The 12540-nt window shown below is 41.4% G+C and overlaps 1 protein-coding gene across 1 annotated transcript in view; it reads right to left on the bottom strand.

Annotated features, from left to right (window-relative positions):
- epha4l (eph receptor A4, like) overlaps nucleotides 1–12540 on the bottom strand; it is a 100267-nt gene that overhangs the window by 73987 nt on the left and 13740 nt on the right. The gene's annotated exons all lie outside the window — the stretch shown is intronic.

The raw sequence follows: 12540 nt of genomic DNA, 5'->3' as shown, positions 1-12540 counted from the left end.
ACACCTTATAAATACAGTATGTGACACTTTTCACACCATTTGGAGATGTCCATGTTGCTGAGCATTGTATATAAAACAATGTGAAGACTTGTCCAATCGCCATCATGGTTCTTTACTGACATTGAGAATATAATTGGCTGAATATCAAGAAAAGCTGAATTAAGTTCGTGTGTAGGGTCGAATTGAGATTGTGATCTTTTTTCGATTACTTTTGCAGCCCTAACTGCAACTATTATTGTAGTTTTGTAATAATAATAATAAATAAAATAATAATAGTAAATAAAATAATAAATAAAATATTTTATATATATATTCATTGTACCTAAAAATGACAATAAAACATTAACAAACAATGTTTACTAACATTAACAAAAGTTTATTAAAATATTATTGGTTTATTATATTGTCATGGATTGGTCAGGCTCTCACGACCCCCACTCACGAAGATCACCATCACCTGACTTCTAATGAGCACACAGCTGCATCACATTCACGAGCACCAGATAAAAGCACAGCACTCCAGTCGCTCATTGTCCGGGCTCGTCTCGACGAAAGCGGACAACTGAGCGACCACTCAGCGTAGTCATCCTCAGCTAAACAAACGATTTACTTACCTGTTCTCTTTGTATTCCTCCTAGTCTTCCTGGTCCTCCCGAATCGTCCTGTCTTCCAGTCCTTCCAAGTCTGTGTCATCCTCTGTCAGCTGTATCTGGTGTGTGCTGTCCATCCTCGTGTATTCCTGTTACCCAGCCACGGAGGAAAAGACCCCAACATCATTCCTGATCCTCCTGGCTATCCTTCATGTGCTCCTTGTTGTCATTCAATAAACACCCTAACGTTTCCTTACCTCTGTCTCCTGTCCGCTTCATAACAGAAGCCCGGACCCATAACGACGACAACATGAGCACCCCCGATCACCTTCAAGAGCTGGTGGACCAGTTGAAGCGGATTCTACAGCCACCAGCTCCACTTTCCAACGCACCACCAGCACCGAGCACTTCCGCCTCCACAGTTTCTTCTTCGGCCCTTCCTTCCAGTCCCATGGCCCGACCAGCGCCCTACTCAGGCGGAGCGGGGGAGTGCAATGGTTTTCTGTTACAATGTTCCCTCATATTCGAAATGCAACCTTCTCTATATCCCACAGATAAGTCGAAGATCGCCTACATCGTATCTCTACTCTCTGGACCTGCACTTAAATGGGCTGAGACGATCTGGAACCAAGCCGGGCCGGTCATGAATTCCATCACTACCTTCACGGAGTATTTCAAAGAGGTGTTTGGACGTTCTGATGGGGAAGTAGCCGCTGGAGAGCAGCTGTATCATCTAAAGCAAGGTACTCTATCTACACAGGAATATGCTCTCCGGTTTCGCACTCTAGCAGCTGCAAGTGGATGGAATGAGAGATCGTTGTTGACCACGTACCGGCTCGGCTTGGAACCCACTCTCCGAATCCAACTGGCCACATTAGATGATACAATGGGTCTGGAGAGATTCATCCAACATTCTCTCCGATGTTCCGATCGTCTCCGTTCCTATCAACAGGACACCATCACCCCCTCGTCTGCACTCCTCCAATCGCCTGAGTCAACAGCCTCTCCAGAACCAGAACCCATGATAATAGAGTCTGGAAGACTGACATCAGCGGAACGACAGAGGAGGCTGACCCGGGGTCTGTGTCTATACTGCGGTGTCAGTGGACACACCCGTATGGAGTGTCCCCTTCGTCCCATTCGGACTTCAGTGAGTGTATTCAGTACGAATATTGAACAATGTAAACCACTTACTACCACCGTACAAATAACTACTGCCTCTATTTCTCTCCTTGTCACAGCCCTCATCGACTCCGGGTCAGCAGGGAACTTCATCTCCCAATCCCTCTGTCGTCAACTCCACCTCCGTACTGAGGCGTCCTCGCATATATACCAGATACAACCGATAACCCAGTGCACTCGATCTTCGACCCGTATCCATCGACAATGCGAAGACATCCTTCTTCAAGTGGGGTTGTTACATCAAGAGAGGATTCAATTTCTGGTTCTGGAGGGTGCAAATATGGACATCATTCTAGGGCGCCCGTGGCTGGTGAAGCACGATCCCATCATCTCTTGGGGCACAGGAGAGATAAAGAAATGGGGATCTGGATGTACACCTGCCTGTTTTCCAAATCTCCCTCTTCAAGGTCGGAACCCCATTTCTTTGTTTGCAACATCGGTCGAGAGCCCTCCTGAGAAGCAGTCTATCCACATTCCTAAGGAGTACAGCTCCTTTCATGATGTCTTCTGCCCCAAGAGAGCTTCCCAGCTACCGCCGCATCGGCCATGGGACTGCGCGATCGACCTAGTTCCAGATGCCCAGTTGCCAAGAGGTAGGATCTACCCGCTCTCGCTTCCAGAGAATCAGGCAATGGAAGATTACATAAGGGAGGCTCTGAGTCAGGGGTACATACGTCACTCAAAATCACCAGCCGCCTCAAGCTTCTTCTTTGTGGCCAAGAAGGACGGAGGGCTGCGTCCATGCATCGACTACAGGGTCCTAAATAACGGTACAGTAAAATACCGATATCCCCTTCCTCTGGTACCAGCCGCTTTGGAACAGCTCCGAGAAGCTAAAGTCTTCACTAAATTGGACCTCCGCAGCGCGTATAATCTGATAAGAATACGTGAGGGGGACCAATGGAAGACAGCATTCGTGACCCCTACTGGCCACTATGAATATGAGGTCATGCCTTACGGTCTGGTCAACGCCCCCTCCGTATTCCAAAACTTCATTCATGAAGTCCTCCGGGAGTTTCTTCACCACTGTGTAATAGTGTACATAGATGACATCCTCATTTACTCCCGGAGTGAGGCCGAACATCGCCAACACGTTGCGGAGGTCCTACACACATTGAGAGAACATCACCTCTACCTCAAAGCGGAGAAATGCTCATTCCACCAGAAGTCGATTCATTTCTTGGGATACATCATTGACCAAACCGGTATACGTATGGATGGGAAGAAAATTGAGGCTGTTCTATCCTGGTCAGAACCCACTTCCATTAAGGAGCTCCAGAGGTTTCTTGGGTTTGCTAACTTTTATAGACGGTTTATCAAGGACTACAGCAGGATTACATCACCTCTCACTAATCTCCTCAAGGGTAAACCCAAAGGACTGGAGTGGACCAAAGAAGCAGCCGCAGCCTTCCGCCTTCTTAAGAAGGAGTTCACAAGGGCCCCACTCCTGACTCATCCTGACCCAAATCTTCCTTTCGTGGTGGAAGTGGACGCATCCACCACCGGCGTCGGGGCAGTATTATCTCAACATCATGATACACCGCCCCGACTGCATCCCTGTGCCTATTTCTCTCGGAAGTTGAGCCCGGCGGAGCAGAATTACAGCATAGGAGACAGGGAGCTTCTAGCAATCAAGCTAGCCTTGGAGGAGTGGCGTCACTGGTTGGAGGGAGCCAAACATCCGTTCCAGGTGATCACAGATCACAAAAACCTCCAATACATCAAAGAGGCCAAGAGACTATGTCCACGTCAAGCCAGATGGTCACTTTTCTTCTCACGTTTTGATTTCTCCATTTCCTATCGTCCAGGACCCAAGAATCTAAGAGCAGACGCTCTCTCTCGTTTACACGAGCATCACGATCATGAAGAACTCCCAACGAAGATTCTTCCCGAACACATCTCCATTTGTCCGATCACCTGGAACGCTCCTCCAGTCGTTGCCACTCCGGAAGCCCCTGCTCCGCCGGGATGCCCTCCTCATCGGCAGTTCATACCACCTGAACACCGGGTAGATCTGATCCACTCCTTACATACCTCGCTAGGCACTGGACATCCAGGGATCAACAATACTCTCTCGCTAGTATCCCAACGATTCTGGTGGCCAAACATGGCAAGGGATGTGAGGCAATATGTTCAGGGCTGTAAGGACTGTGCCCAATCCAAGAGCCCACGTCATCTACCCGCTGGAAAGCTCCATCCCTTGCCGATTCCGAACCGTCCCTGGTCACACCTAGGAGTGGACTTTATCACTGACCTCCCTTCGTCAGAAGGTAATACCTGTATTCTAGTCATAGTAGATAGATTCTCAAAGTTTGTCAAACTAATCCCTCTGAAAGGTCTTCCCACAGCCTTTGAAACTGCCGACAATATCTTTAATCAAGTCTTCAGGTCATTTGGTATTCCAGAAGATATTGTGTCGGACAGAGGTCCACAGTTCATCTCACGTCTATGGAAAGCCTTCTTCAAGCTCCTAGGTGTGGCCGTCAGCCTCTCTTCTGGATATCATCCCCAAACCAACGGGCAGACAGAGAGGAAGATTCAGGAGGTGGGACGGTTCCTGAGGACCTTCTGCAGTGGTCACCAGAACTCCTGGAGCCAGTATTTGGGCTGGGCAGAATATGCCCAAAATTCACTGCGGCAACCCTCCACCGGACTCACGCCATTCCAGTGCGTCCTGGGCTTCCAACCACCGCTCTTTCCCTGGGATGGCGAACCATCTGATGTCCCCGCAGTGGATCACTGGTTCCGGGAGAGCGAGAGAGTCTGGGACGAGGCTCATCAACATCTGCAGAGGGCAGTCCGTCGAAGCAAGGTAACCGCCGATAGGAGAAGGTCTGAAGAACCCAGATACACACCCGGACAAAAGGTGTGGCTATCCACCCGGGACATACGCATGCGACTGCCCTCTCGCAAGTTAAGTCCCCGATTTGTTGGTCCCTTCACCATCGTGGAACAGGTTAACCCCGTCACCTACAAACTACAATTACCCTCTCACTACCGTATTCACCCTACATTCCACGTATCACTCCTGAAACCCTATCACGATCCTGTTCTTCCCTCCACAGAGCCTGACCACGAAGAGGAACCCCCTCCTCCACTGCTCCTAGAAGAAGGAGCCGTCTACGCAGTGAAGGAGATCTTGCGTTCCCGACGTCGTGGTGGCCAGTTGGAGTACCTGGTGGACTGGGAAGGGTACGGCCCCGAAGAAAGGACATGGGTTCCCAGAGCTGATATTCTCGATCCTAGTCTCATGGTGGAGTTTCATGAGAGCCACCCTGAGTTCCCAGCGCCTAGAGGCAGAGGGAGACCACCACGGCGCCGGCGGTGTCGGCCCTCAGGAGCGGGCCCTGGGAGGGGGGTACTGTCATGGATTGGTCAGGCTCTCACGACCCCCACTCACGAAGATCACCATCACCTGACTTCTAATGAGCACACAGCTGCATCACATTCACGAGCACCAGATAAAAGCACAGCACTCCAGTCGCTCATTGTCCGGGCTCGTCTCGACGAAAGCGGACAACTGAGCGACCACTCAGCGTAGTCATCCTCAGCTAAACAAACGATTTACTTACCTGTTCTCTTTGTATTCCTCCTAGTCTTCCTGGTCCTCCCGAATCGTCCTGTCTTCCAGTCCTTCCAAGTCTGTGTCATCCTCTGTCAGCTGTATCTGGTGTGTGCTGTCCATCCTCGTGTATTCCTGTTACCCAGCCACGGAGGAAAAGACCCCAACATCATTCCTGATCCTCCTGGCTATCCTTCATGTGCTCCTTGTTGTCATTCAATAAACACCCTAACGTTTCCTTACCTCTGTCTCCTGTCCGCTTCATAACATATATGCACTGCTGTTAAAATAATTTTAAAAGAAAATAAAAGACAGCAAACAAATTCACGCGTTCTTCATTAAGTAAACCATTTATTTGAGCAATTTTAGGAGAACACCGGGAAACACCTGGGAAAACTACAATAAGAACTCAAAATAAAATAAAACAAAATAAAATATTAAATTTAAAAATACAATAGTTTTAAATTTTTTTTTTATTAAAAACTAATCTAAAACTCCTTTGGAGAAATTAAAATTAATAAAACTAAATAGAATAGGATGGAATAAAATATATAAATATTTATTGAGAGATTTTCATTTGTAAAAAAAAAAAATAATAATAATTGAATAAATTAAAATTAATTTGTAACTTTTTAAAAGTTAACAGAACACATTTGTTTTGGATGAGTTTGATGAAAAAACTTGTATTAGTGCTGTTTTCACAATAAAGAACCTGAGATATAGATGAAATAAAAGGTGATTAAATAAAAGGAGATTAAATAAAAAGAAATCTCTATCTCTATTTGCTCTCTGTAGTCTAACAGCCATAAAATATCAAGATTTTAAATTTTCTATGAATACTCAAGAACAAAAATGTACTGAAATTGTTTTGAAAGGTTGAATTGACAAATATATACATTTTTATTATTTTCCCTAGTTGATTAGTTGCATTCTATCACACTCAATCAGATCACAGTTTTCCTCAAAATAAACTATAATTTCCAAGTAGAGAGCTAAACTTTATTCTTAATTTTTTTTTTGTCTAAAACAGTTCAGTCTGTAAAGCTCCCTCTCTTTCTCTCTGTACGTGTCTGCGTGTTGTTATAAGCACATGCTGTTATAAACTCCCCTTCACAAACAGCAGCTTCTCTCCAGTCCACCGTCCCGAGAGCAGGAACGCATCAGAGTCTGCAGGCGAGAGGAAGCCCAGCTGTCAGGAGAGTTGATGTCTTCATAAATTTCTCCTCTCCAGCTGTCAGCAGAGCGTCAGAGATGGATGAAAGAGCCACAGACCTCTGACCCGCTCAGACCTTTTCTTCACTAAACCCCTGTGAAGCCCCAAAACTCTCACAGAGCCCCGAGACTCCAGCGCAGCTCAACAATAGTGTCCACTGCAGCACAGACACACACACTGTTCACACGTAATGCAACACAAACTATGCATTGCAGTCTTTAACACTGCATTCATACAAATAAATAACATATAATGTTAAAGTCACTTTTACAGCTGTCTATATTCGCTTCTGATTGGTCAGTTGTGATATTTAAAGGTATGTTATTCCCAGATAACAACCTCTAAATATCACAGGCTTATCCGGGAGTTCCCTTGAATGTCACTGAATATGTTCAAACCCATATACTATGTGCGCAGGTTAGTGTATACTCTATCAGCTGTTTTTGTTTCTGTCAGCTTTGTGTTTTTTAATGTTTGTTGCCATCTTGTGACTGAATAATGTGCAGGTTAGAGTATACTCCATCAGCTGTTTTTGTTTCTGTCAGCTTTGTGTTTTTTAATGTTTGGCGCCATCTTGTGTCTGAACAATGTGCAGGTTAGTGTATACTCCATCAGCTTTTTTCGTTTCTGTCAGCTTTGCATTTTTGACTGTTTAGCGCCATCTTGTGACTGAATAACGTACAGGTTCGTCTATACTATATCAGCTGTTTTTGTTTCCGTCAGCTTTGCATTTTTGACTGTTTGGCACCATCATGTGACTGAATAACGCACAGGTTCGTCTATACTATATCAGCTGTTTTCGTTTCTGTCAGCTTTGTGTTTTTAAATGTTTGACGCCATCTTGTGTCTGAATAATGTGCAGGTTGGTGTATACTCCATCAGCTGTTTTCGTTTCCGTCAGCTTTGCATTTTTGACTGTTTGGCACCATCTTGTGACTGAATAACGCACAGGTTCGTCTATACTATATCAGCTGTTTTCTTTTCTGCAGCTTTGCATTTTTGACTGTTTGGCGCCATCTTGTGACTGAATAACGTACAGGTTCGTCTATACTATATCAGCTGTTTTCGTTTCCGTCAGCTTTGCATTTTTGACTGTTTGGCGCCATCTTGTGACTGAATAATGCACAGGTTTGTCTATACTATATCAGCTGTTTTGTTTCTGGCAGCTTTGCATTTAATTAAAGCATTATTATTATAGCTCAAAACAATGTTTTGTGCCTAATTTTTGTGTTTTATGACAAGTAGCCATCTAAGCAGACCAACAGACTTTGTGAGATCTTTGGTGTTAGATTATGACTAGGTTTTGTGTAGTATACATAAGTCTTGCATCTCAGTAATTGAAAGGTTTACATTATTTTATGTAATTGAAGGTCAAAGTGTAAATGTTTAAAGTTTGAAATGTATATATTAGGATTAGAAACAAGACAATTGCTTTTTTTTTTAAATAAATAGTATAAATTCTGTTATAAATACAGTAATTAAATGCAATTCTGCAGCTCCTGGTCAACTATAATCCAGACACAATATTGTATATCTTTCGATGTGACTATTGTGAATGCACTAGGCATGGGGCGATAACCGGTTTCAAGGTTTACCTTGGATTGGAAAAGTCATGGTTTTAAAACTGCCAGAATTTTCTGTTATACCTTTCCTAAGGTATACTGCAAGTTTTTTTTTTTTTTTTAGGGGTTCAAGTGAGAAACTTCTGCCATAATTGCTATTGACCAGGCCAAACCGTAAGGCCTGGAGGCTTCAAACATAGCCAGATGGTAGTAGTCCTCACTGCTAATCCGATCCAAAGACTCCGGCCCATAGGTGGCACTACAGCGCTAAAAACAAACAAATTTTTGCATTTTGGCCCCCATTCGAACACAGTTTCTCGTAGACTCAAACACTTTACATTTTTGGAATCCTTGGGTCAGCCTGAACAAAAGTGAATCACTCAGATTTTCTCTACATCTCTACATTTTCAGCTACATCAAGCTTTGTCCGAAACCTACTTTTGTTAGTCCTAGTTTTACATGTTTTTTGCAACTATTTTATTTGTTTGTTTTTTCAGGGAAACAGTACCACCAGCAGAAAAAGACCCTCTACATTAAAAACTACTGTTCCAAAATATTTTAACTGTTTCTTAAAATAAAATATATTGTGTTCAGTGGGGGAAAAGGTTAGTAATCACAATACCGTGTTACCGTGAAACCATATTTTTATCCAAGGTTATCATACTACCAGAATCTTATACCGGCCCATGCCTAGAATGCACACATTGCGATATTAATGCTGGAATGATATATTGTACAGCCCTAAAGTACAGTATCTGTTCTTTCAAACACTCAACATTTGTCTAGGCCGCACACAAAAAATGCTATTCATAGTATTCAGTTTCCAGTCTAAATGAATTCAGATTCAAATCCCATCAATATTCATGAAAGCCCAACTAATAATCCTCCTGCAACATAATTCTCCTTCAAAAAAAACAAACTCAACTCATCGCAAACCTATCAGAAACCTGAAACAGCTCCATATGACTGCACTTGAGTCCTGAGCGAGAGCGTGACCTCTGACCTGTGACCTCTCGGGCCAAAGGTCAAGGGTGGCACCGGCTTTTCCCTCATCATCGCTATCGAGTGTTCGAACAGCGTCTCATCCACAAATAGCAGCACATGTCCAGAAGTCACTCAACACAGCAGAAGTCCAACTTTCCCTTTCCTCCATCAACACATCTGCGTGACGTCTATTTATTATTGTCACAGGCTCTTATTTGGCTTGATCTACGACAGAACCGAGATGTCAGTTTTAAAGATAATTACATTTCTCCCCCCTCCGCGGCTCCATTCATCACACTCTGCCATTTTTAGCCTCTTGATAACATGCCTCGACTCATTCTTTCTCTCCCTCGCAGTGAGTCACGTCCCATTATGTGGCATGAAGTTGCCAAAAATTTGTTAATTACAAAGTCCAGAGCTCGACTGGTATGGTTGTGATGAAGTTTTGAGGAAAGCACTGGTGGATTTACAGCCACTTCTTCGGTCTGTGTTTGTAATCAGCAGCTTCTTATGTGACGTTTCTCACGGGACGAGCGATCGCAGCTCCTCTTATTACACAATCACAAACAGTGATCAGCCAATCACTTATTAGCAGCTGATGATAGAGGGTTGTGTGAGAAAAGAAAGACTATTGGATGAATAGATGGATGAATGGATTGATGGATGGACAGTGTTGTGTAGCATTCAGTTAAAGCGATAGTTCAATATGGAAAATGCGTCTTTATTTACGCACCCTTTTCTCAGGACCGTATCCAGCCTCGTGAAAGGGGTGGCTCTTTTTTTCTCAAAAAGTGAACGTTTTTGATGTTATAGGCCTCATTTAGGCTAGTATTTTAATTATGAGATTTAAATACTGCATTGTAGTGACAGTTTAAGCACAATTTTAGCTGCAATAGATCGTCGGATGGTAATCATAACCAAATAAAGTACATTTGAAAATTCATGGATAACAACAATAGCCAAAATAGTACTCAAATTCATTTTAATATGGGCCACTTTTGGTGTTTCACACCTTTTTAGTCATTTATTGTTTCATGAATAAGGTCCAAGATTTAGAATAAAAGTCCCTTGTACAATGTTTTCTCTATTTAAAAACAATACAGTAGCGAAAGATGACTTATCTTACATCAGATTGTATGTTTTCTTGCACACGTGGATGTTGAAAAATAATTATGTGCACCGGCCAAATCTGATTAGATGAAGTCACAAAGCAACACCCAACAGAGGATTCCACTTGGTCTTAAAACTTTTTTCGATGGGTTATTTTCACTGTTTATGATGAAATAGCAGTCAAAATAGGACAAACAAGCTCATGTGTGGGACGAATTCTGGATCTGTGTCAGTAAGGGGTGGGAATTTCGAACCACCTGAACCCCCTCCCTGGCTATGGGCCTGTTACTTGTTGTTGAGCAGAAAAGAAGATGTTGTGAAGAATGTTGAAAACCTGTAACAATTTCCTACCATAATAGAAAAACAAATACTCTGGAAGTTAATGGTTACAGGTTTGCAGCTCTCATCAGAATATTTAATTCTGTGTTCAACATAAGAAACTCATAAACGTTGAATGAACATTTGTGTGAACTATCCCCTTAAGTGAACCATTTATAATCCCTTAGTGTTGGCCCCACGTGAAAGTGATATGTTCAACTTCAATGTTTTGGTTCATTTATTTAAGCTTGATCTCATTTAAAAAAAAAACACTTGGAATGAAGTAAAAAAAATTCAGAAGGAAAAATAAAAGAAAAATTCATGCGCATTTAAGTTTATGAAAATAATAAACCAATAACTTTTACTTCATTACATAAAATATGTATTTTACAAACCCGTTTTAGCCAAAAATTGACAGAAAAAAAACATCAAAGATTGAAAAAACTATATGCTAAATTCAAAGTTTATATCTCAAAATGAGGTTGCAGTAAGATTTTGTAAGACAAAACTTATTTATTTACTAATTACATATTTGACATTTTATTTCTTTTTGTCTAGTGATGGGAAAAGGTGTACATTGTAAACATTAAACAGTTTTTCTATGAGTAGCAAATATTAGAGATTAAATTTTTTACTAGTTCTCGCTGCTTTAAGTTTGTTAAACTGTTCTTACTGCTTTGTACAATTGAATGAATGAAAAACAAAAAATATTATAAAGTATTAAAAAAAATTTCAGAACTATTCTGCCATTATTGCCATATGCATTCATATAAATATTCATATTTTTGTTCAATGTGATGTCTCATTCTGGAATGTGCATCAAATGAAACCAGCTAAATTTATTTCATATAGTTATTATTATTTATATTATTATTATTGGTATTATTATTATTTTTAATAAAGTATATATTTATATTAAAAAACTAACAAGGACATACTCTAAAATATTGGGGGAAAATGACAAAAGTGTGTTAGACTAGCTCTTTTTATCTTTTACTTGTGGTCAAATATTGAATTTTTTATAAATATACTATTCATATTTATTATATACTTCTATTATTAAATATATAACCATTTAAACACATTTGTCGTATGGAGAGTTCTAAACTGAACTCAATCTTTGGGTTCTGAATCTGTAGTTATCTGTAACTTTGAATCTGTAGTCACTGATTTAAGTATTTGTTGTTTATTATTGTTCTGTTTTTATTGCCCTGTTTGTTTGTTTGTTGTTTTGCCATGTTGAATGTTATAGCTCAATGCAATAAGGTCTGTCCAGGAAGGAGTGGGGTGAAAGGGTGGTTAAAAAATAATGTTTACTTGTGCATTGATTTGATTCTGCATATTGCAAAAATATGAAAAATAATAAATATATATTGATTAAAAAAATATATCTGTAAAAAAAAAAAGTCTAGTTTTACAGCTCAGCAATACCGGTCTAAAATTTCACCCAATTCAAATATTCGAATTTAATATTAAACATTAAATTAAAGAGCACCTATTTTACACTTTTTTTCAAGATTTAAGACAAGTCTTTTGCGTCTCCAGAATGTGTCTGTAAAGTTACAGCTCAACACCCATCAGATTATTTATTATAGTTTTCCCCACCCACCATTCCCACGTGCCTGTTAGAGTTATGGCTCAATCTCCGGCTGCGTCAGAAAAACAGCGCAGTGACAAACTTGAAGGAAGCAGATCTCACGTAACGTTTGTGAGAAATACTACAGTAAGAAATTTACCAATGAGTATTGTATGTATTTGTTGTGGGGTTAATTCAAGCCTTTCTGCAATGATGAGTCACATGTCGTTACAAAATTCAGGCACACATACAGCACACAATTTGTGTGTTTAACTTTGCACTGTGTTTATGCACGGCAAATATAACAGGATACACATTAATATCCACTGCTGTATGGATATCCGTTATGTTGATGTACAAAATAAACTTGATTTAATGTCCACAAACCGGGATTGAAGCATCTTCTTTTATAAATGTTCTGACACGCGGATGTGGTGATGAAG

Source organism: Danio aesculapii, chromosome 15 (genome assembly GCF_903798145.1).
Source record: "Danio aesculapii chromosome 15, fDanAes4.1, whole genome shotgun sequence".
Lineage (NCBI taxonomy): Eukaryota > Metazoa > Chordata > Actinopteri > Cypriniformes > Danionidae > Danio > Danio aesculapii.
The sequence above is the reverse complement of the archived record's forward strand: the minus strand, read 5'-3'. Positions and strand labels throughout refer to the sequence as shown.